The sequence below is a fragment of the Otolemur garnettii genome, unplaced genomic scaffold, assembly GCF_000181295.1.
Source record: "Otolemur garnettii isolate 467f Iridium unplaced genomic scaffold, OtoGar3 scaffold00027, whole genome shotgun sequence".
Lineage (NCBI taxonomy): Eukaryota > Metazoa > Chordata > Mammalia > Primates > Galagidae > Otolemur > Otolemur garnettii.
In genome coordinates this window covers 7,858,479-7,882,586 of record NW_003852422.1, presented here as the reverse complement: position 1 = coordinate 7,882,586, position 24,108 = coordinate 7,858,479, and the positions used below count along the sequence as shown (strand labels likewise).

General features: G+C 38.6%; 1 protein-coding gene and 1 pseudogene across 1 annotated transcript in view; one reads left to right on the top strand and one right to left on the bottom strand.

Moving 5' to 3' along the window:
• DOK6 (docking protein 6) overlaps positions 1-24,108 on the top strand; it is a 338,799-nt gene that overhangs the window by 291,225 nt on the left and 23,466 nt on the right. The window lies entirely within an intron of this gene.
• Positions 12,147-12,693, bottom strand: LOC105886841 (annotated as a pseudogene).

Sequence of the window (24,108 nt, the reverse complement as noted above, 5' to 3'; positions counted from 1 at the left end):
AAATTCTTTTCTTTTCTCTGCATTATTCTCACCTATGAAGGTCTAAAAGAAGACTGCTAATTCTCTTTCTAAAGTGCTAACTTAACATTTCGTAAATGCTTGCAAAGCCAAGTCCCCATCTTCTACCTTAGCTGCAACAACTTCCTAAATGCCCTTCACTGCATATGGTTCCTCCCGGTTCAGTGTCCACCCAGCCCTGAGAGTGATCGCAAGAAAAAAATGATAATGCCACCATAGAGCCTAAAACCTTTGAGTAGCTTTCCATGATGCTGGAATAAGACTTTGACTCTTCAAGCCCTGCGGGCTCCCTTACTGCCGAGTGCTGTGTCCTCTGCACTGCTCCCGGTCACCATTCCTTTCTCTCTCCACTCCAGCTACCCATGTCTTCCCTTCCCTATGCTGCCGTCAGAGGCAGCTGTCTGCCCATAGTGTCTTAGTTAACGTTTTGCAAGCTGACTTTCTCTTGCCATTTGAACCTAAACTCAGATACCACTTCTCAAAGTAAACTCAAATGGCCAAGTCACTCTCTTTGTCATCATTTTGATACTTTCTTTTGCATAACATTCATCAATGCTGAAATTATCCCAGTTATCATAATGTTTTTCATAACATTCATCAATGCTGAAATTATCCCAATGTTTAGGTATTTACTCGCACGTGAGTAAAACCTAATTTCTCTTCTTCATATCTCTATCCCCAACTACCTAGAAATAAACACAGCAATTCAGGGCATAGCTGCTGAATGAATGAATAAATGAATGAATTAATAAATCTGCCATCATTACTTATGTACCTAGATTTCCTATGAGATGGTAAGATACATAGAGATGGAGACCTATCAGTTTTGTACTCGTATATGAGATACATTCCTAAGACCTGACATGGCTCAAGTTGAAATTTCAAGTTGAAAATGTTATTGTTATCAAAGATTATACACGAAGGTGCCTATTGCAGCACCATTTATCAGTCACATATTGGGGATAATGTACACCATGCTGAACAACAGAATTAGAACTTTGTAGTAGAATATTGTGCAACCCTTAACTGCCACATAATAAATGCGTATAGAGATCTTAATTTTATAAATACATATGAATTTTAGCTTGATCTCTATTTAATCAATATATTTATGCTCATATTCTAAAATCGTAATAGTACATGGTAGAATTCGTGTTGATTTTTACATTTTTCTTCATGTATTCATATACTGAGTTTTTGTCAATGAGTTTTGGTCAATATTTATTGTGTAATTTATACATTTGGTTATCAGTTTTGGTTAAACTTTATGCACTTATCATTTGGAATTTTGATTTCAGAAATCATATTACCTTAAGTTAAAAAAAATTACTTTTCAATGGAGGACATGAAAATCATTTCAAGCAGCAGAAGCCTCAACAGGACCCTGTAATGAGAGGAAGTGAGAGGGCTGGTTCCATTTCCATTTTATAGAAGGGAAGTTTTCAATGTTATGTAACAAAGGAAGATTAAGGAGTAGGCGGAGATTCCAACATTAAGGTAATATTAAGCATATGACTCATTTAAACTTGGCACTTAACAAACAATGAGTAAAGCTATCCAAGGGGCACTAACTGATCATTTGGAAAGCTGGCAGAAGTGGTTGGCATGAAACAGTAGGCATTAGTGCAATCTGAATGTACGAGCTGTGAGCATAATGCCTCTTAAACAGACCCCTGTCAGTAACAGAAGCACTACCAGGTTATGAAGACAGACTACTTGATGGGAAATAGTATCTCATTTACTTCTTTAATATGTCCCAATCTGTAAATTAGGAACATAAAAAATTGGTCCAGCTGCCCTGTGTTTTCACTCTCGGCAAGGCTATCTCACGAAATAATGGAAATGTTTTCCTATGAATAAACCAAAGTACCAAAATAGTGTGACTCATTACAATACAGGAGAGTACATCACTTCAAAAGGATGGCATTCCCAACAAACATTCCTTAAAATGTGAAGTCCTTTATTGCAGTTCTTTGACGATAACTAATGTCTTGCTGTTACTCCTTTTAAAAATCTGTCAAATAGTAACCAAGACCATAGATCACATATTTGACTTACGAATGTAATCATGAGTCCAAGTGCAGGCAACAGTTGTGCAGATGGAAGTTAGCACAATTTTGACTCCATAATTCTGGATGCCTTCTTCTAGAGGACTGGAACTTATCCATAGTCTTTTTAGAAATTATTAAATAGTTGTCAAATAAAATAATACATGGCATATCTGCATACATGTGTATTTTGGGTAAAATCTTGCCTTGCAAGTAAACTAAGTACTTCTTAAAGGATCTGTCTTTAATTTTTCTGTTCTATTTTGTTTTCTCACACCAAAAACGATTGCTTATGTTATGTTGGTAAATCTCTCTAAATGTTCATAGGGCAACTATGCTCTGAATACAGTAGATGTGTAACCATTATACTTGACCATGTACATGTGAGAGAGAGAGAGAGAGAGAGAAAACTAGAATCAAAAACAAAAACAAACAAAAACTAAATTACTATCTCTGTATTGCTGAGGGCCAGGGATCCTTGTTCTCTGAACCTAATTGACCTGGTTCAATTACTTGGCTGAGCTAGAATGTTCAACTGAGGCACAGTGGTAATTGAGAGTAATAATGAATTGACTCTGGGAATAAAGTTGGAACAACATAGGCAATAGGACTAGACAGCAAAAGTAACCTGCACAGGTTTCCGGTAACAAAGAACACTTTTATTTAGGAAGAAAAAAGAGAAAGTTTAGAGCACTTCCAAATAGAGTTGGAAGTGGGTCCCTCTCATGAAGGAGATAGGGTGAGAGAGATAGAGACACAAAGGCCTGCAGGGGTATAAATACCCCTTTCTCTCTGTTTGAAATTGGTCTCAAGAATCTTATTGACCTCTCTGTGCTCCAGGCAGTATTGCTTTTTCTATTGGTCATTGGTGGTCTTTTTCTATTGGTCCCTGGTTACCTAGGTTACTGCATACCACTGTCATGGGCTGCCAGACTTCCTGGTTCAGTAGGCCAGGATTTCCTTCCACCCCCCTTTCTTTGTGGCCCTTCTCATACATCTTGTAATAATTCAACATAGGACGAGAAACGGCTGTGTTTTATTTTAACCATACCCCTGTTTTTGTATTGATTGTCCGTGTTGCCAAAAATAATATTTGAAAAATAAAACTTTTTACAAGCATGGTTGACAATATTTCTTTTGGCAAAATTTGTATGAATTTACTAAATTACATTCAAACAAATTAAGTATATTAAACCTGTGTTTTTCCAAATCTATCCAGGGATAACCACTAAGATTTCAGCTGGAAATCTTTGAATCTTTGAAATATTTGAATCTCACGTTCAGAGTAAATTTTCAAACACATTTTCTTCTTTCTTTGATTGTCCAGCCCATGTTCTGCCACAAAGTCCCCACACAGCAGTAAGCACATTTGAGGAGCCTGCAGTGTGAGTCTGTGGGGATATTTATTCCTCGTTCCTAAAACACATGGACACTTTTCATCTCCTGTGACTTCACATGCATATTACTGAAAAGATAGAACTGTGACTTTCTTTTGTTGCTACAGTGGTGTAACAAGATCAAGGTCCTCAGAGTTGAACAAGAAATACCGATTAAACCCCAAATCCTCTTTTATATGTGATCAGAGATTTTCTCAAAGGAGAGGATGTCTCCTAATTCAGCAGAAGAAGAACCAGACATCTCTGCAATTCAAAAATCTGCGGTGTTTTTGAGAGCCACTAAATTATAAAAATCTAAAAAGTGTTTATAATTAATTGTGCTATTTGTTTAAAGCACACGCTAAGTAAGAATTTTTAAATTCCTAAAATACTGTATGATAGATATTTGAATCTTGGTTTTCTATATTTAGCAATATATGCATGCAGTAATATAAGATTGTATAGCTATTTTGAACTCTATACTACTAAGATAGTCTCACTTATCAAGAATGGAAACACTAAATCCTTTGAGTCTTGTAATTACAACACATTACATGCTTTTCAGAGTTTTGTTGTCCTTGATCAATTTGGTAAATAATCTCTCAGGAAAAAATATAAAATGATACAAATAATAGAAAAACAAGAAATAGTCTCCATTGAAAAATTAATATTGGCTATTAAAACAAAGGCTGAGAATGAAGACTAACTTAAAGGCAAAATGTATTCAATTTTTATAGCCAGGTATCTTCTAAGAAATAGATAAATACCCACTACATTAGAAATAATTATCCATAGTATTATTTTACTCTTATTATATTAAACATATCCTCTTTTGTTAAAAATTAAATACTGTAATACCTCCATAGTTGACCGCCTCCTTAAGTTAATCTAATTTTCATAGACCAGACATGCAGCACATGTATGTATCAGTACAGTAGGCCTAGTTCCTTATGTTGACCAGTTTGTTACGTTCCCTAGTAGTAGAGGACTGTCAGCAGAAAAGAAGCCATATTCTGTAGGATAATTTAAGGATGTTTATTCTGAGCCAAATTTGATGACCATAACCCAGGGCCACACCCAAGAAGCCTTGAACACGTGAACTCCAGGTGGTGGAGTTACCGCTTGGTTTTGTACATTTTTAGAAGACAGGATTACAGGCAAGGTCATAAATCAATACATGAAAAACATACATCGGTTTGGTCCAAAAAAGGTGGGACTCCTGGAATGGGAAGTTACAGGTGGTAGGGGGGTTTAAAGATTCTTTAGCGGACCATGGACTGAAAGAATTCGGCTTTGTCTAAAACACCAGGAGTCAGTGAAAAGGAAAACTTAAGATAAAGGATCTGTTAATCAGAGGCAAAGTGCCAGACAGATTCATGTAGTTTGTTTGCATATTGAGGGCTTGCAGGTAGATCTTGCTTAGCCTTAGGCCTGTTAGTGAGTCATAAAGGATGTCTCTAAGAAGGGGTGGGGCGTGATGAGCAGGTCTGATCTCTTTTCTCGTGGCTAGGCACCCAGTTTTAGGGATCCTCTTAGCCAAGGGGGGGGGGGGTCCAGTCAGCCTGCCACTAGAGGGCTCCTTAAGACTTTATTTTAGTTCACAAGATGAAGAAATTGTATCGCTTAATTATTTCAGAGACAGAAAGCTGAGTCCAATAACCCAAGAGATTGACTTTCAAGGTGAGTTTTCAAGCTTTGACTATGATCTTTAAGTTATAGTATTTTTTAAGAGTAACACAAACACAGAGACATCCATTTTAATTTAAAATCAGATATCTACAAATACAAGGCACTGTCCTAGGCATACAATATTTTTACCTGGCTTCAAGGAATTTATGTCCAATAGATGGTCTAAGCATAAAGAAAGGGGCAAATGGTGAGGCCAAGGTGCTCACAATGTGCACTAAAATAAAATCTTAAGGATCTCCCCTCAGCAGCTGACTGGTTCCCCTCTTGGCCAAGAGGATCCCTAAAACTGAGTTGCTAGCCAAGCTGCCTCATCACGCCCCTCCTCTTCTTAGAGACATCCTTTATGACTCACTAACAGGCCCAAGGCTAGGTAAGACTTACCTGCAGATCCACTCCAGTCTGTCTGGTCCTCTGCCTCTAATTAACACACCCTTTATCTTAAGTTTTCCTTTTCACTGACTTGTGGTCTTTTAGACAAAGCCTAACTCAGCCGATTGTCAGCTAAAGATTCTTTAAAACACCTATAACCTGTAAGCTCCCATTTCCAGATGTCTCTCCTTTTTGGACCAAATGGATGTATGTTTTCAACATATTGATTTACAATCTCACCTGTAATCCCTGTCTCCCTAAAATGTATAAAACTAAACTGTAACCCAGCCACCGAGAGTCCACCTCCTCAAGGTTCTTTGGTGTGGCTCTGGGTCATGGTCCTCAAATTTGGCTCAGAACAAACCGCCTTAAATCATTTTACTGAGTCCAGCTTCTTTTTTGTGAGCAACACAAAGGCCAGTTTGTTGATTACCACACAAGAGTTCTCACAAAGTGACAATGCCATCGTGCCACATAATTCTAGTGACACTTCTTTAGTGATTACAGTTGCTTGGACACCTAATGACTACAAGATATATTTTGTTTTCTTTTAAATACAGTCTTTTGTTTAAAGGAAGACTTCTAGGAAGCAGAGGAGTTCAAGGTCACCTTTTTCTCACCTTTAAGAAACATTGAATAAAATGATACGACTGGCAAGTGACAGAGTCAGAATTTAAAACCAAGTTTCTGAGTTCTTTCTACTATTGAAGAGAAGTGAAGATTTCTTAGAAGATGTAGCACTTTCCCAACAACTTCTCCGTAACTGGGGAGAATGAAGTAGGACCTCCTGGAGAAAATGGCCGCTGTTCATTGGGGAGGATCTGCACTAAGAATTACGGGATGAAAGCACAGTGGCATAGGAAAGTAAAACCACACTCAGGGAAACAGAGACACCTTCTCTTGTTTATTTGAGATGCTGTGAAATCACAGACACTAATGTCAACTATGTACACTCCCATCCTTGTTTATTCTTATTTACTAACATCCCTGGCAAATGGTTAGGAAGCTTCGGTTTAATATTTACAGTGACAAGGACCAGACCGTTTACCCAACACCTCTAGATAAGAAGTTTTCTTTTTGCTCAGTGAACTTATGAAATAGTCAATGATTTGCCTCATGGTGGTCATCACTTCCACCTCCTACTTTTTAATATTATCGGGGTCCCACCTTCAAGTCTAAACCCCCACGTGTGGCCAATACTATTCAACTGTAAATAATTCTATCAAATAGTCAAACACCTCTTAGCTGGGTTGCTACAGAAGTATCTACGAAGCTTTCCCTCCCTACTGTAGGTCTTCATTGATGTCATTCGCCGTAAGAGAAGATAATTAAATGGAAGATGAATGCCTATTTTGAAATCCACCAAAATAGTTTTTCTTTTCATCATTAGCCTTCTTCAGCTATAAAATCTAATTTTTTCCAAAAAGGTGGTATTTTGGCTTAGGAATACTGTAGCAGCAGTGTAGACAATTTACTACATTTTGTGCACAGGGAATTTAGGGCAGATATGTCAAATAATTTAAGTAAGATTTTACTTTTCTCTGCAGTCATCATCTCCTACTGACAGATACAATGGAGAATGCGTTGTTATTCTGGGTGCCAGCACACGTAGATTTTCAAACCAGTTTGGTCATTAACCTCTTTAGCAACTCAGGACAAGTGGATTACCCTGTCTGGGCTATACAGATGTCTCACAAAATACACACCAGAAGATAATGGACATCGTTTAAGCTTAAAAATACTTAACCCTTCCATGTTTTCCATTCAGAATGTGCTTTACAATGATTGTAGAGATCCTTCAGTCTCTTAAAACATGTGGTGGAGGATTTGAGGATATTTATATGAGCTAAGAATTTATTTATATTTTGAAATGTGAAACGATGTGTAGGAATATTTCACAAAACCTAACAGTGACACACTGAAAGACCCAGTGGCCAGTGACCCAGTTACCAGAGACAGCAGAAATAAAGACTGAGAGTTTTGAACAACATTGTTTCCGTGAGAACAAGGCTCCAATTTTCTAATGCTTGTGTTCCTTTAACGAATGTTTACTGAGCACCGACTGTGTGCTGGGCAAAATGCCAGGTCTTCTTTATAACAAAGTTCATTCATTATACAAACTGATCCATTTAATGACAGCCCGTTTGGGAATTTTATCCATTTGGCAGACAGGATAAATTGAACGTCTTGCTGCACTCAAAGAAAAGATCTTTAATGAGAAGCTTTATCTGATTTTAACCACCTCCTAACAAGTGGGAAAGCAGAGACAGGCAGCTCTGAGTATGTGCTCAGGTTTAGTTGTCCTCTGAGTAAACAAACTTCGAGAAGCGGCCGTGACCGTGACCGTGTGAAAGCAGCAGCCCCTGCACTGCGAACTGCTATCATCCCTCAACCGAAGGCCTGGGGCGCTTTCTAGAAGAATGAGCTTTCTGCTTGAGTGCTCCTTTCAGAAGAGAGAAATGGAATGTCACAGCAACTGTCAGGGCAATGGACAGTGAGGGGAAAGCTAGCTGTGGCCAGAGTGCCAGTGACTGGATTAGGCAGGGATGGATCCCACTAACTCCTGTCACTGCAAGGTGAGCTTGGCCAGAGTGTGACGAGAGGGCTGGAAACCGCAAAGGCAGGCCCTGGAAACACACACCCGAGCCTGGCCTGCTTCCTGGGAATGCTCTGGGATCCACATTCACAGTTGCTCTAATACCCAATTCTGCTGTCCGCCCTAATGAAAAGGTGTTGCTGAGACTTAGTCTGCAGTGATATTAGCAGAGGGCTCTGTGGCCCATTCTCTTGGATTCTATTCCTTATTAATATATATTCTTCTAACACCTGGATCTGGCCAAAACGGCAGCGATGTCTGCCGATTGCTTTCACCTGTACACCAGCCTCTGGGACCATGAGGCTGAACAGCGTGGCCAGTCCTGTCAGTGTGAGAGTTGGTAATATCTCAGTAAATGTTTGAGTAACATACATATCTTGGCCGTTCTGTGTAATACAGGGCACGAATCAGTTTCAAAAGACATCAGTCTTGCTTCTGGAAGAAAGTTTATAGAAGAATTAAAGTCCCTGGCAATTCCCATCAGGGATGAGTTTAGGAAGTGCACATGTCAAATTAGTGCAGTGCTGGGCAAAGGTCCATGTCCAGAAAAGGAAGTCACAGCCAGAGTCTTCCCACCCTGAAGCTACAACATTCCAGGTAGCACTGGACTGCCATTCTCATATCCTTGTTTTTTCAATTTAAATCCCCTTTTTGACGTTGCATAACTCCTAGGGCTCATGTCCAGAGTGGGGAATAAAGTTTGGAATAAAAGTGTCCTGACTCTTATTGACTGTCTTTCTTTGGTAAAGATTCTTGAAAACAGCTCATAGTTGATGACCTGATTTGGCTGGGTTACCAGTTGCTCTTTCTAAAGATTGCACATGTTGATCCAGTAATTTTATAAAAATTAGTCTATTATTTCCTATTAGCTTACCTCCTGATAGACAAAATTGCCTGCATTCATCAGGAAATAATTCGAAACCAGTCGTTTACACCTGCACAAAACCTATTCCGAGTCACAGCATTTCTCACCAGCGAAAAGAAAGAAGATAAATGATTTTAAAAATTATATATTTGATGGTACTGCTCAGACAAAATTCTCCTAAGGTTCTTTGAGAAAGGAGTTCTATCTTTTCATGAGCATGAAATGATACCATAACTGTGGTCAGATAGCTTCACCCTCCGAAAATGCATATTAAATGTGAAAAACACAAAACAGACAACTACAGGAGTCTACAGCATTGCTTGTTTTTTACTTTGTTGTTTTTTTTTTTTAACACTCTTGTTCCATTTATCTGAAATAATCACATGCTGTGTAAGCCACATCGCATTTACTGGATTACCCCTTAAAAAGTGGCTTCACTTATGAAATCTATAGAGTTGTTAGAAGGTTGCCTCAGGAAATCAGCATCTTGAAATGATATTAGCCTTTACAAATTACCCTTTTATAGTACAGCAGCATATACAAAGCAGAGCAGGGATCTTCTATTTTGTTAGTGATAGGATAAAAAATAGCTCGATTTTTAAGTATATTAATTTTTAAAAGGTATATGAATAAACTTTAAGTATCCATTATGTCAAATCTTTGCAAATAGTTCATCTTCTGCTTCTTGTGTGAAGACTTTCTCTATCACCAGTTTCCCCCAGTGAGATGTAATTTTTTCCTCATTTGAATTGCCATAACATCTCTTTCTTCTTTCTTAATGACATTTGCTGTTTTCTAGTTCATATCTCAAATAACATTGCATAGACTTTATTCTTTCTAGTAGGTAGCTTAGTAGTTTTTTACTGCTGCCCAGTGCCTATTGCTAGGTATTAGACAGTATTCATTTTTCTTTTTGTTCATTTTTTTTCATCAAATGTTTTTAACCAAGTAGTAATGCACTAAAAAAAGTGGCTATGGCCTCTGCAAATGTTGTCTCTAACCCTAAAAATGATTCGTGATTTAGGTTTTCATCAACACTTACACACTGAAGTTTTATATAGACTTACGTAATGGGCTAACTTGATTAACCTGTTTGTTTTTGTTTCCTTATACAGTTTATTTTTATTGAGTCATAATCACATACCATAAAACTCACAGATCTTTAGTTGATATCTTTCAGTTTTGAAAAAATATTCATTTCACTACCACCTGAAACTAAAGATATAGAATGATTTCATTACCCCCATGAGGTTTATTTGTGTCTTTCTGTGGCTAAATTTTCCCACCTCCTGATCACCTCACCCTGATTTCTACCACCATAGACTCTGTTTGTAATGTTCTCAGACTTCTATAAATGTAATGAATTACTGCCTATTACATTGTGTTTGATTTCCTTCATCACTAAGTTTTGGAGATTTGTTTACACTGTTAGTACTGTATCTTTTCATTGAATTTTGTTCCATAATATTATTCCATTGTCTGACTATGCCACAATTTGTTAATTCTTTCTCTTTTTAATCATAATGTGAATAGGTCCCCGTTTTCATTATCATAATAACACTGCTAACAATCATTTTGGACAAGTCTTTTTGTAGACTTGTATATTTTCATTTCTTTTGGGTAAGTAACAGAGAGGGACTGTGAGGTATCAGATGTATGTCTGACTTTACAGGACACTCCCAGATAGTGTTATCTTACATCCCTACCCACACACCAGGGGAGCTGGAGATGCTTCTTCAGCATTTGGCATTGTCAGGCAGCCCTGCAAGGGGAATGGAGGTGCAGTTGTTTCTCCTCCCGGCCACTGTTTGGTACTTGAGACTGAATAATTTTGGCAATTCGAGTGTGATGTTATATCTCACTTTGTTTTCCTTTGCACTGATGTGATAAATAATACGTTGACCATCTTCCCACACTCTTGTTACCCATCCTCTACCTTATTTTCTAAGTGTCTGTTTAAGACTTTTATTCTCTTTGAAATTACCTCTTTGGGGTCTTGATATTAATAGTTTTGTTTTCTAGGCAATCTTTACTTCTTCTTGATATGGTTCTCAGACATACGGATTGCAAACTGTTTCCCTCACCCTATTTTCCTCTACACTTTCCTAATGGAGTCTTTTGGGGAGCAGAAGTGTTTAATGTTGAAAAATTTCAATTTCACATTTTCTCTTTTATGCTTTGCAGCCTATAAAGTCCTATCTAAGAAAATAGCTGCTTACTTCTAAAATATGAAGAGAGTCTCCTGGACTTTTTTCCAGAAACCCTGCAGTCCTCACTTTTACAGTTTGATCCACCTCAACATTTTTTTCTATATGGAGTAAAATAGGGATATGATTTAGAATGATTCACTCGGCTATACTCGTATGTGGTTTTCCGTATCTTTGTTTTATTTTATAACAAAATAAACTGCTGTGTGTAATACTAAATTATACACACAACAGTTAGCAATTTAAAATTTTTTAATTGAAATTTTCTGTATTCATGGTGTAGCATTTTGTGCAGTAGAGTCTGTTTTCACATTTCTGTGAAAATTGAGGTTATTTCAAATGCCAAGAGTTAATCTGACCAGATTTTAGGAGAAAACAAGTTTTTGTTTTTCTGTTTTGTGAAATTTTGGAATCTCTTAAATAAATTAAAGCAATCATATGTCATTTTTATTACTGTTATAAATTTATTTTTTGCAACCATATTTTTTTTACTGTTATAAATTTAGAAATAAATATTCTGCTTATGCCATTTGTACGTTTTTAGGTTATAGAGATAAGCACGTTCACTTTATGACATGTCATTCAGCTTCTGTTTCTTCCCATTGCTATTCTTCATAGCAGAGCAGGTGGTCTTGAGACAAGCCCAACTTTGCTGGAATCCTCTGCCAAGTCCCAGCTACGTAACTGTGGGCAGGGAACTTGACGGCTGTGTCGTCTGTTTCTTAATGTACAAAATAGAACTAAAACACTTTCTAGCAAGTCACTGGCTTGTAAACAGAACTTAATGTAAGTATTGAAAACATGGACCCCAGTGTAGAGTAAGCGTATGGTCAGTGTTAACCGTCATCATTGTTGCTCTTTCTTTTTTTTTCCTGCCTCAGGTTTATTTGTACAAATAGCACAGGAGGACCCCAGCCCCATATAGACAGCAGCCTAGAGGTCACAGCGTCCTTTTGTCCTCATGGCAGACAGATGCTTCTACTCTGGAGCCTTTGTGGGGACCTGGGCACCTCGGGGAGCCTGAGCTGGAACTGAAGCTGGAGCTGCAGATGAGGCAGCAGATTGGGCCTTCGTTTGATCCTTGGCCTTGGCCTTGGCCTTTGGCCGGCAGAGCCTGAGACCCTGGGCAATGCGTGCACGAGCACGCTTCCCAAGCTTGGGGTGGGCGATGTAGGCAAGTCGACTGAGTTTATGGCTGGCACCCTTTGGAATCTTGGTCTTAACCTCCTTGCCCTTTAGAAGGGCCTGGAGAGCTTCAGCACGTGCACTCACTCACGGCCTTGGCATTGTTGGCCTGCATCTTCTTCAGGCCCTTCTTGTTGTGCTTCTTGGCAAAGCGCATGTTCCTCAGGAACTTGGGATCTACCTCCTTAAGAGACTCAGACCTTTGTGATTGGGGTTTCTTGATGCCATTTCTTTGTCACTTTTGGGACTGGTTGTGTGTGGTGTGGTTCTTGGACTTGGCTATGTCTGCACCGTGACCCGCGACTCCATTGTTGGTCTTTTTATTACCAAGTATTACCATTGTTACTAAAATACTGACCTATAAACAAATAACTCGAGTCGTGAATACTTCTTCGCTTAACATTTTAAGTGTTTTTATATTGTGTTTCCATATCCATAAGAATGTCATGAAATTAGAAATTCTTATTTTTTTAAGAAATTTCTTGTCAAAAATGCTAAAGGCTAGCTGCAAAAAAGATTAAATATTTGAAATTTAGAAGCACCTAACTTAGTTTTGTAAATAAGTGAGGTCATTAACCCTAACTTACCTTTGACCTAAAAAACAGCCAAATGGGCTATACACATTATCTGTTGCTCTGAAATCACTGAAAGTACTCATTCTTGGAAAGATAGTTTTTAAAAAGCATGAAGTGTTTCTCTATCAACTTCCTTTATAAAAAAGAAAATACGTCTACTTCCTTAGCATTGCTTATCTTCAGTATTTTCCTAAGATTACAAAAGGATTCTGGCAAGACAGTAAACTCTATATAGGCAACTAACAACAAGTTTTGACCATGGGCCATCAGTGTAATGGCTTTATCGTACAGAATCAACGTTCTGAGTGATGTGACTGCTGTGGCCATCTGTGGAAGGTACAGCATGATCAGTCTCAGGTGTGTTTCTATTCTGAGACTACATCATTTCCAGGCTGCTCTCTGGCTGGCCCAGCCTTTCTAATGCAGTCATCTCCCATTTGAGTGGCTTCCATCTCAGACGCCATCAGCTGAGGAACCCTCCAAACTTAATCACAAACTTGATTCTCCAAGCCATTTGACTTTCATAGAAAAGCAAATAAAAGTAATTATAACAGCCGTCTTTCAAGAGGTGGGAATCGGTTCCCAGCATATACAATTTTAAGGCGACAAATTAAAATCAGCAGGAAAGAAACATTTGCAGTTCAGCTTATCTTTATGGACTTATTTTCACTATTTTTAGTTTTTCTTTATTTCAGTAGCTCTATAAAGACACAAAAATAGAGGCCATTCAATTTGGCTTCCGTTTCCTACTGCACTGAAACAGTAAATGAAATTGCAAGCCAGTAATCTATGAATTTCCCTAATTTCAAAGTATTTGAACATTTTCATTTTGATACCCTACTTGCCAAATGGCTTCTCATTAAATGAGATTTAAATTTTTTTTCCATATTACACTTAGTTTCTGATCTTCCTCATTATATTTTCAAAGGGCTTATAACAAAGATGCTAAATCATTCCACATTTATTTCGCCTGTTTAGTTCTTCTTTCCAGAAATCACTTATGCTTCAGAAATGGCCCATTCTGTTTCTGGGAAAGATGTTAAGTGCTATTATTAAATATGACTCATTCGATGTACTTTATCTGTATACATCGTGTCTAATAGGATTGCTTTAACACAAAAAACTTTGTCACGTTATTTTGTCAGAACTGATAATTTTAGGGGAACAAGGTCTATGTGGCTATTTTGCCTTCTCTAGACTTTTTCTACTTTGGTTCTGTAATAGTTTTAGACCGACAGATTTTGTGTGTGTGTGTGAGAGAGAGAGAGACAGAGAGAGTGATCTCTGAAAAGCTGGGGGTATCTTTTTCATGAAGGTTCATAGCCGGGGCCCATTGTTTAACCTGACCTGTCTTAACCAGCCTTTGAGCAGTTCAGATCCTCTACCGGGTTTGGAAAGGTCACTACTATCATCTCTATTTAGATTGTTATTTAAGAAATGTGTGTGACTTTTTTCTACACTACATTCTTTCCAAAGACCATGATATATAACTTGTGAGGTGTTTGTCTTTAATGATTTCGTGGGTAGAGCAAACATACCATTAGAGTTTTTTTTCCTCATCAGACAAACTATAGTTACATCCTAGGGTTGGAAAGAACCCGATGCATTAGAACTTGAAAGAAATACAGAAAGCTAGAATATCCTCCCATCTATTGTTGAGTCCCAGGTCAAATGTGGCATGTAGGGCAGAGATGAGCAGTGGAGGCTTTTGCTTGGGACCAAATCACTGCTATGCCATGTGTGAGCATTACTAGGTCAGTTCTCACTATTTATCTCTCTTTGCTTTCGTGTTTTCAACCATTAAAGGGGAACAATTATAGTACAAGCTTTGAGTTGATATTTATTCTTCTAAATACTCACTTTTTCCTCCTGTTTTCCTCCTGTTTCCTCCTGTTTTCAAGGCCTTACGAGAGTGTATGGAACACAGTATGGATTCAATTAGGATCGGCATTATTCTCCTGTAATTGCCTGAGTCAATTATGGTAGACTGGATAACGTCCCCAAAGAAATTCACATCCCGATCCCCACAACCCATGTATGTGTTGTCTTGGATGGCAAAGGGACCTGGTAGATTAAGGGAAGGATCTTGAGATGGTGAGACCATCTTGGGTCATCTGGGTGGACCCTAGACATCATGGCAAGTGTCTTTATAAGAAGGCAGAGGGGGATTTGGGTACAGAAGAGGAAAAAGGCGATATGACTGGAAGGGGAAGAGACACTGGGTCCTGAGACGAAAACAGAGCATGGTCTCGAGAAGCAGGACAGGGCAAGGACACGGAGTCCCCACAAAGGGTCGGAGGGAGCATGGCCCTGTTGGCCCTTTGATTTCAGTCCAGTGAATTCAATTCTGTCCAGAACTGCAGAGAACAAATGTGTGTTGTTTTTAAGACACTAAATTTAGGGTAATTTCTTAGAATAGCAACATGACAGTAATGCATTCATCCATCTTGAGATTGATATTTCCAGAATTACTAGCTCATCTCTGGCTATTGAAATGGGATAATCCAGGGAAACTATTGCACCTGTGATAGGGAATACAGACTCTTGCTAAATGGCTTTGCAGCTCCTACAGGGTTGAGAATTTTTTAATTGTCAAGGAACTATCAACTATAAATATTTATTTATAGTTTGAAGTAGGCCAGTTAAGTCTTACCTTTAATTATTTCCAAATTGGTATTTACAGTTTTCATTTTAGCTGAAAGTTCCAGCAAATTTGTAGGCAGTGAACTGTGTCTGCTATAACGTTTGGATTACATAACTTGAATTCTCCAAGTGTATTAGTTAAACTACATATTAGTTTAAATTTATCTTAAAATATATATACTTCTAAGTAAAATAATGTTGTGGCCATTGAGGAAAATTTGGAAAAAGAAAAGGACATAGAGGGTCAAATGAGAAATTTTAATTTTAAATCCATCTCCCAGAGACACGCGTGTTGACATTTTGGTACAAACATATGACGTCCACTCATGATGTTAATACTACTTTTTAATGAGCCTTTCCCTTAACAATATTTTCTGGGCATCATCCCCCATCATTAATGTATTTATTTGTCCAGCATCAATTGTAATGGCTATCGATCATTCCAGTCCACATGTCTACAGAGTCGATATGACCAACACCCTGCCAAACATTTAAGTTGTTTTCTAGTCTTTTTGTTTGTTTGCTTGTTTTTTATATTAAACATGTGTGGGAGAATGGGCACCAAAGACCCCATTCTTGGCAAGGAAAATACCCCCAGAAAAGGGGGGAAACAGAGAAATAAGCTGAGCAACACAGAATAAAATTAATTTAGCTAGCTTACTTATAAAGTAACAGTTAAATTACTTGTCTGAGCAGTTTCTGCTTTTACCGAAAGCCTGGCCTGTAAGGAATACAGCTTTCAAACAGCCCTGCTGGGTCTGTAAGCACTTTGAGGAGCAAAGGCCAAAGCAAAAGCTACATGTAAGGCCTGGGAAGGAACATTAACCAGGCCGACCCCTGCCCAGTCAACGTCAACAACCATCCAGAAGCAAATACCCATTGTGGGGATTTGTATAATGGCCCAGGCAGAGATTAAGGGAACAGCTCAACCCCTGAGATATGGGCAGGAGGCTTGTACCCCAACCATGGAGGGAAACACCTCTGGGTGAAGATAAGGGGGAAATTCCTCTGTTCCACCCATTCTTCAGAGGAGGACTGACACCACCAGGTCTCCTCTATAGAGAAACTAGAGGGCTCTAACCTCCCCCTAGGGATCTGTGTGCGTGACCACAGACAGGAGCCTGCCCCCACACAAGGCTCAGGTTCCGGATTTCTCAAGGCTGCTGAGACCCTTAAAGTTAGTGATTATAGACAGGATAAGAACTAACATCCTTACTTACTCAGAGAAACTGCTGATGTTTTTGTTCTCTTCCTCAGCTTATGCTCTGGGCTAAATAAGAAAACAGCCTTCAATAAAAGCTGGGTGGAACAAACACTCAGGGCCACTTGCTGATGCCCCACAAGCTAGCGGTGGACCTCTGTGCCCACTTTTTAAAACTCTAGTCCGTGTGTCCTGTCTCTTTATCTCTCCCCACTTGTAATTACATTTTTCCCAGTCAGTAGCCTCCGTTCCCACAGGTCTTGTAGGACTCTGCCCCCAGAGCAGGACCCCAGCAAACACTAAAATTAAAATTAATGTAATTCATGCTTAATTAGTAGTTCTGCTTTTATATGATAATTTCTAGGCCACCAAATACTCAGGTGACATTAACTATAAAACCGCCACATAACTGGTCTCCCTAACTCCGTTTCCTCCTTTACACCCACTAACAAGCATCTTCTGTGTCTCTGCAAGTGCGATCTCAGTAACAATGACTGGTACGGCCCATTTTAAAATCCTCTGGTCACTGGGTTAAAGTCTAAGCGCTTTTCAGGACTTGTAAGGCCGTTCCCACCGTGAGCTGTTACCTCCCTTCTCCTTTTCCTGTGTCCTCATGCCATCTACCTGGCTGCCAGGTCAGTCGTCCAAATCTCCTTTTACTCACCAAAAGTCACTGCTCCTTCTCTCAGATTAAAATTTTCCTTTGTGCTTTTCCTTGGCCTAGGCCTAACCCAGGCTTCTTTTCCTGACCCCAAGTAAAAATCATCAGGATTTTTAAAGTAGAATTTTAGGTGAAAGAAAGCAGAGCTAATACAAGAAACTACCTCTGTTAGGCATTGTAAATACTTATTATAAAAAACCCTGAGGAAGGAAGGAGGAGAAATCCAAATTTAAGGTGTCTTCTCGAAACCATCACTCCCACTGTGAGGCCCTTTATGACACATTCGGTCTGGGTACCCTTTTTCCTCAACCCTATGCCCACACCATGGCCCAACCTCAAAGAGGCTCTCTCCGTCATCTGCAGCTCTCCAATGATAAGACACATTAGCATACTGAGAACAAGAAGTACATCCTCTTCCTCCCCTATGAAAAGTTCATACAACAAATAAATACAAGCAGTTTCTGATTTATACATACCATGGTTTAACTTAGCAGTTTTCCACTTCATAATGGCGAGAAAGCCACATGCATTCAATTTCTCCTTGACTTATATCCCTAAATTTGCCCTGACCTAACCCCATCGTAAGTCAGGGAGCACTCGCACCTGATATGGAAATGAACCTTACCTTAAATTTCCCCAAAGAATTATATCTTCCTTATTAAAATTAAGATAAAACATAATCTGAATACTTTTCTATGAAAATTTAAGCCAAAGAAAGTATGAATTTATACCAAAAACTATCTCCTTTGATCTTATCATTAATAATATTGTAAAAGGAAGATCCGATACACGTAATTAGTAGCTACCAAAAGAAATATATGAAAGACAGATTAAAAGCCCGTTAGTAGGAGTTAGTTGTATTGATTTATCTGAATCTAGCCTTTCTATCCCTTAACACTTCCCAGCAGCATTTTACTATATCATAAATTAACTGTTAGCCATTGAAGTAAGTACATTATCAGATTTAAGTTTCTAGAGATTTTCATTTAAGTTTAGGATTTATAATAACTATATGAAATGATCCTTAGTGAACATGGCAACTTCTGACAATACTACAGAAATTTGACAATAGTTTCCCACCAATTTCATAGTTTTAAAAAAAAAGGAAATGTATTTTATATTGCATTGAGAAAATTTCCCGTGAATAAAACACAAAACCACCTACAGTAAGAGGACAATATATCAAGCATAAGAGAACTACATAAAGATGTACCAAGCAAGAAAATAAGTTGACTCACCACATTAGAGAATCTGCTTACTCTTGATAATCTAATGAAAAAAAAATCCAAAAGAAGGATTTGGTGAGCAACTGAAATTTGCTTTTGAAAAATAATTATGATCCACAATGTAGAAGAAATATAGTACAGAAAAGGTTGAAGAAAGCTATAGGAAGGCATTGGGTTTAAGTTATCCATAGCTCTATCTTTGGATAGACATTTATCTATCTTCTATCATAAAACTTCTGTTCATGTCTTTTCCCCACTTTTTGATGGGTTGGTTCTTTCTTCTTGATTTGTTTGAGTTCTCTGTAGATTTGGATATTAGTCCTTCCTTTCTTAGATGTATAGTTTGTGACTGTTTTCTCTCCTTCTGTAGGTTGTCTGTTCACGCTATTGATTATTTCCTTAGCTGTGTAGAAGCTTTTTAAATTTAATTTTGTTGTTCTATATTTGCAGTTTTGTTGTCTTAATCATAAATTCTTTGCCTAGGCTGATATCTAAAAGATTTTTTCTGCGTTTTCTTTCAGAATTTTTATGGTTTCATGCCATCTTGAATTCATTTTTGTGTCTCATGAGAGACAAGGGTCCTGTTTCCTTCTTTGGCATGTGGCTATTCAGTTTCCCCAGCACCATTTATTTAATAGGGCATCCCTTCCTCAGTGCATGTTGTCTGCTGTGTCCAAGATCAGTTGGTTGAACATAGATGGTTTATTTCTGTATTCTCTATTCTGCTCCATTGTTCTATGTCTCTACTTTTATACCAGTACCATGCTGTTTTGGTTACTGTAGCCTTGTAACATAATTCAAAGTGAGGTAATGTGATGCCTACGATTTGTTCTTTTTGCTTACAATTGCTCGTGCTCTTCAGGCTCTTTTTTTGGTTCCAAAGGAAGCTGAGGATTATATTCTTTAGATCCGTGAAATATGACACTGGCTAATACAAAATTTTTGAGATTGATGTCTGGAGTGGTGCTGCCCCAAAAGACAGCAATGCAAAGAGAGCAGTTCTCTGGGGGAGAGACTGTGTTTGTGTGTTTTTTCAGCTTTGTGAATGAAAGTGTAGGTCCATACACCTTGATCAGGCTCATTGAAAATTATTTTCATGGAGGCAATGAAAGAACATGACTTTTAATTTCCTAACTCATGATCCCCAAAGTGGGACTGTTATTTCTAAGTAGCAAATTGCTTGGAAAAATTAGTTAAATTCTGTGCTATTGAGGTTTAGAAAATTTTCTTTCAGTTATAGTGACAAACAAATTCTTCAGATTCTTCAGTTTACTTTTTATGTGATGATAGGGCTTTCATAATCTATATACAATTGTCAATTATTCCTTTTAACTCTGATTTAACTTAAAAGAGACTTTTTAAAGAGATGTTATGATAAACTGATACACACTGACACATTGTATGAGCTCTCTGTATTTTCTAAGGATGTTCTCTGTAAAATTAGTGGCGTGTTCACAAAATTGTTATGTACATGTGTTTATGCACTAACCCTTTGGGACAAGGATTTGTTGTTATATCTTTCTTCAACCTAGGTCCAGAGACGTATGCCATAGGGGATGAGACTCAGGACTAAACTGTTTCTCAACATTCCTCTAAAAATGTCAAGTCAAACTTTTTTCATACATATACTAACATATATCTTTCCTCTACAGTGACACACACGTGGCATTTGTGTTGTGTCTAAGTCAGTTTTTCTCTGACTTTGACTTTGGTTAGGATTATCTACCACAGGAAGTATCTGCAACGCTGGTTAAAAATAAAGTATGAAGCAGTTCGGCAATAAGGGGAAGGTCAAAGTAAACTTCTGCTCAGAAAGTAAGGTGGAGTCCTTGTACTGTGGAAACAAGGGCAACACTTCCCAGAAAGCATCTTTTATATCATTTCACTGTTCAAATAGAGGCTCGTGAAGAAGAGCTTTAAAACCCCCTCACTTAATGATTATGATGATTAAGTGCCATCAGTAATTCAGGAATTTCACAGCACATAAAGAGACCCTGTTTCTGTGCTTGTGGTTTATTATCTGACACAGGCATACATAGGGTTGAGACATTAAACTCATCATTGAAGAAAGTAGTTTCATCTCAAAGGGTGAAAGTTCATGAGTACTTACGTGGGTGGTTTTATGTCCTTTGATGGAGGGTGGAGGCAGGAGGACAGAGGGCTGAAGGTACCCTTGAAGGCCCTGGAGAGGTTTCTCGAAAGAAGTAATGAGAAATAATGACTCGAGAGATAAAGTATGGATGAAACGAATCATGCGAAATAAAAAATATGTAGACCTTTTAAAATATACATAGGCATGTGCAAAATATTTTGTGCCATAATTTTTTATTGAACCTGTTTCTACAGTTCTCTGTTCTTTGTTCAGTGTTCCATTAAACCATAGCACTATTAAGAGACCTCTAATGCACATGTGAGAGAACAAAAGAAAAAAAAAAAGCCAAACAGGCCCAGTAATCCCAAAGAGATCTTCTCCCAAATAAATCCTGATCTAACAGGAACACACATTTGCTTAAAATATTGACTAGTGGTGTGCTGGCTTAACTGAAACTTCCTAGGATACGAGTATATGAATATATCATTAAGAAAAGCAATGTGAATGGTGCCTATTCTTTTTTAAAAAAAGGTTTAAAAGATATCACAGTATCTTAACTATTAATATTAAATATGGCTTTTGGAGCTTAAGATTATGTGTGCCTGTTGGCAGGGGCACATGTGTATTTAACTTACCACTTTAAAGAAAATAAATGGGTTGCGTACTTTACTGTTAATTTTTTCTTCACATTTGTTGGGTGCATTTCAAAGTTTTAAACTGAAATTATTTTATATCCATTCAGAGGTCATTCTTGTCTGGTCTCATTTTTAGTCCTGTAGCTTAGTAGAGTTCCAGCCAAAGAGGATTAGTTGATCTATTTTAATTAGTATAATAAATGATGTCATTAATGGTATCCACACAGTTTAGGAAATTAGTTTTATTTATGTTTTCTTAGATGGCCTAGAAACCCTTACTGAAAGATAGCTGAACAAAATATAAACATTTTCAGGAGCATGCTAATTCTATTTTTGGATTTTTGCTGTATGGTGAATTTTGGCCCATTCCAACTTTTAATAATGTAAAAGGTCAAATACTTAACGCAGATGCACTTGAGAGCGTCTACACTAAATGCCACATTAATCTCAGCGTAATTAACATGCTTACCCTGTGTTTGTTAAGCAAGAAAATAGGATTATTTCCCTCAGAACTCATGGACCTTGCAGAGTAATAGATAAGAGACATAAATTTTGCAGCTGCTACCAGGACAGAAACAAACTATACAGTCCATAAACACATTTTGGTTTAACGTTCTAAGATGAGAATTACAGCATAAATCTTAGTTATCCATCACTATAGTCCCATTATTATCAGCCTTAAGGATCAGTATTTTACAAGGCTGAATAGGGAATCAGAGATTCACACCACTGAGCAGGTTATAGTATGATATCATTATATTAAATGACAGGCTCATCCAGGAACCGTATTGCATGCAAATTAACTATTATGTCTACAAATGTCTAAAATGGAAACACTAGGCCATCGAGTCCATCGTGCATTCAAAGGGAAGCCAGAGCCATACTAGATTCACATCAAGTTTTCTACAGACCTGGTCAGGAGATTCTGGTAGATGTACAATGAGAAGGGAACATTAGGTGCTCGTTATCAAAAATGTCAAGCTGCTCACGTTATCGGCAGTTTATGGATGGTGGCCACTATCTGTTATTTTCAGTCACAAAATATCAAAGCTTGTAGAAATTTAGAAATTTTCTGGGCCAGTCGTTTTCAAGGTGTGGTACCCAAATTAGTACCATCAGCCTCAGAAGGGAACTTGTTAGAAAGCCAAGTCCTTGGCATAGAGGTTTTTTTTTTTTTTAACAGAATCAAAAGTATCGATTTCATATCTCCTGTTATAACTATGGAATATTTTTATCTAATATGCTATTTGGAGACGTAGATGGAGTGACTATATGTGAAAACGTCATGAAGTCTAAAAGCAACGGACACTCAAGTTACTGCTCTGACCACACACGCCCTGGGGCCCAAAGGGCGCCCGGCAGGAGGGAGGAGCCGAGGGAGGCCGGGAGTGGCAGGTCCTAGGGGCGGCTCTAGACAGAGGCACCAGACAGAAAGGCCAAGCCTGGTGACCTTAAGAAAATCAACAAAAATGGGAAATCTGGGAATTACACAGAGGCCAGTCGTCAGCCACAAGAGGCAGCTGGGAAGGGAAGGGAAGAGGTAGCGGGTGTGGCCAGGCACCCCGGACCCTCTGATGCGAGCGCGTCTCAGGATGTTCTGAGCCGGAATAGGGCAGGGAGAGGGCACAAAGAGGGGTGCTGTGTTACTTGAAAATAAAAAATCCCCTTCGGGTAGCATGAGTCCAGCAGGGGTTGAGTGTCCAGACAGGAGGAGGCAGCTGTACAGAGCAGGGGCGGGAGGCGACCCACCGTTCTCTCTGAAGTCACCCTACTCAGATTTGTCACTGGTAAGAGTGAAAGGGGAAGCGAGCTGCCCACCCCACCCCTTTATGCCGCGGAGGGAAGACAGTGCTGTGCGCAGGTCCAGGGAGTCGTCACACCCAGGAGAAGCGAGGCACAGGGAACAACACACACACCGAGGGGGTGGGGTGAGACAGCGCCCCCTGTGAGGTCAGCCCAGGAGGCCGGAGTCCCCCAAGGGAAAAGCACACAGGTCAGACGCCCCTAGTGGTGAGATTCGGGGAGAGAGGAGGAGAGAAGAATAGCTGTCTTTACTCACCTTTCTATTGTGGTGTTTCGCTTGTTTCAACAAATATGCGATTCCGTGTAATTTGAAACTCGCAAAAAAAATTAACAGAGTAATGTAAGACACAGATGTGCTAAAATTCTCACTGACGGGATTAGCTGGGGCTGCGCGCGTGTTGATGTGGTGCAGTGTTAATGTGGCCAGGGTGGGCTCTGTAGATGTTACGTCGTGAGAAGGTGGCTGCAGGAACAAGTCACGTCAGTAACTGTTAATAAAGTGACAGGTGACAGAAAGCCTTATAAGACCCACATTTTTCTTTTCTCTCTCTCACTCTTCTCTCTCTCTTTATATATATATAGGTTGAATCCTATGAAATTTCTGATATGTTACAGTGTGTGACCTACAAAACTACAATGTCACGTAGTTCAACCCTATCTTTCTTTCTAGACAGACAGGTAGAGATACACACACACTCATATACACACATACATTTGAGGCTTTTGATAATCGGTTAAAACTATTTTGGTCTCATTTTCCATTTCATTGATCAAATACATTTACATAAAAAATAGTCTTCACAGTTGTAAGCGTGTCCGTTTGTATTTCTGGCCTACATCGTATGTCCTTTAGGATGTCTGGCAAACATCAGCTCCTATGGATATAATTATGATTCCCTAAAATAAAACACTATGATTT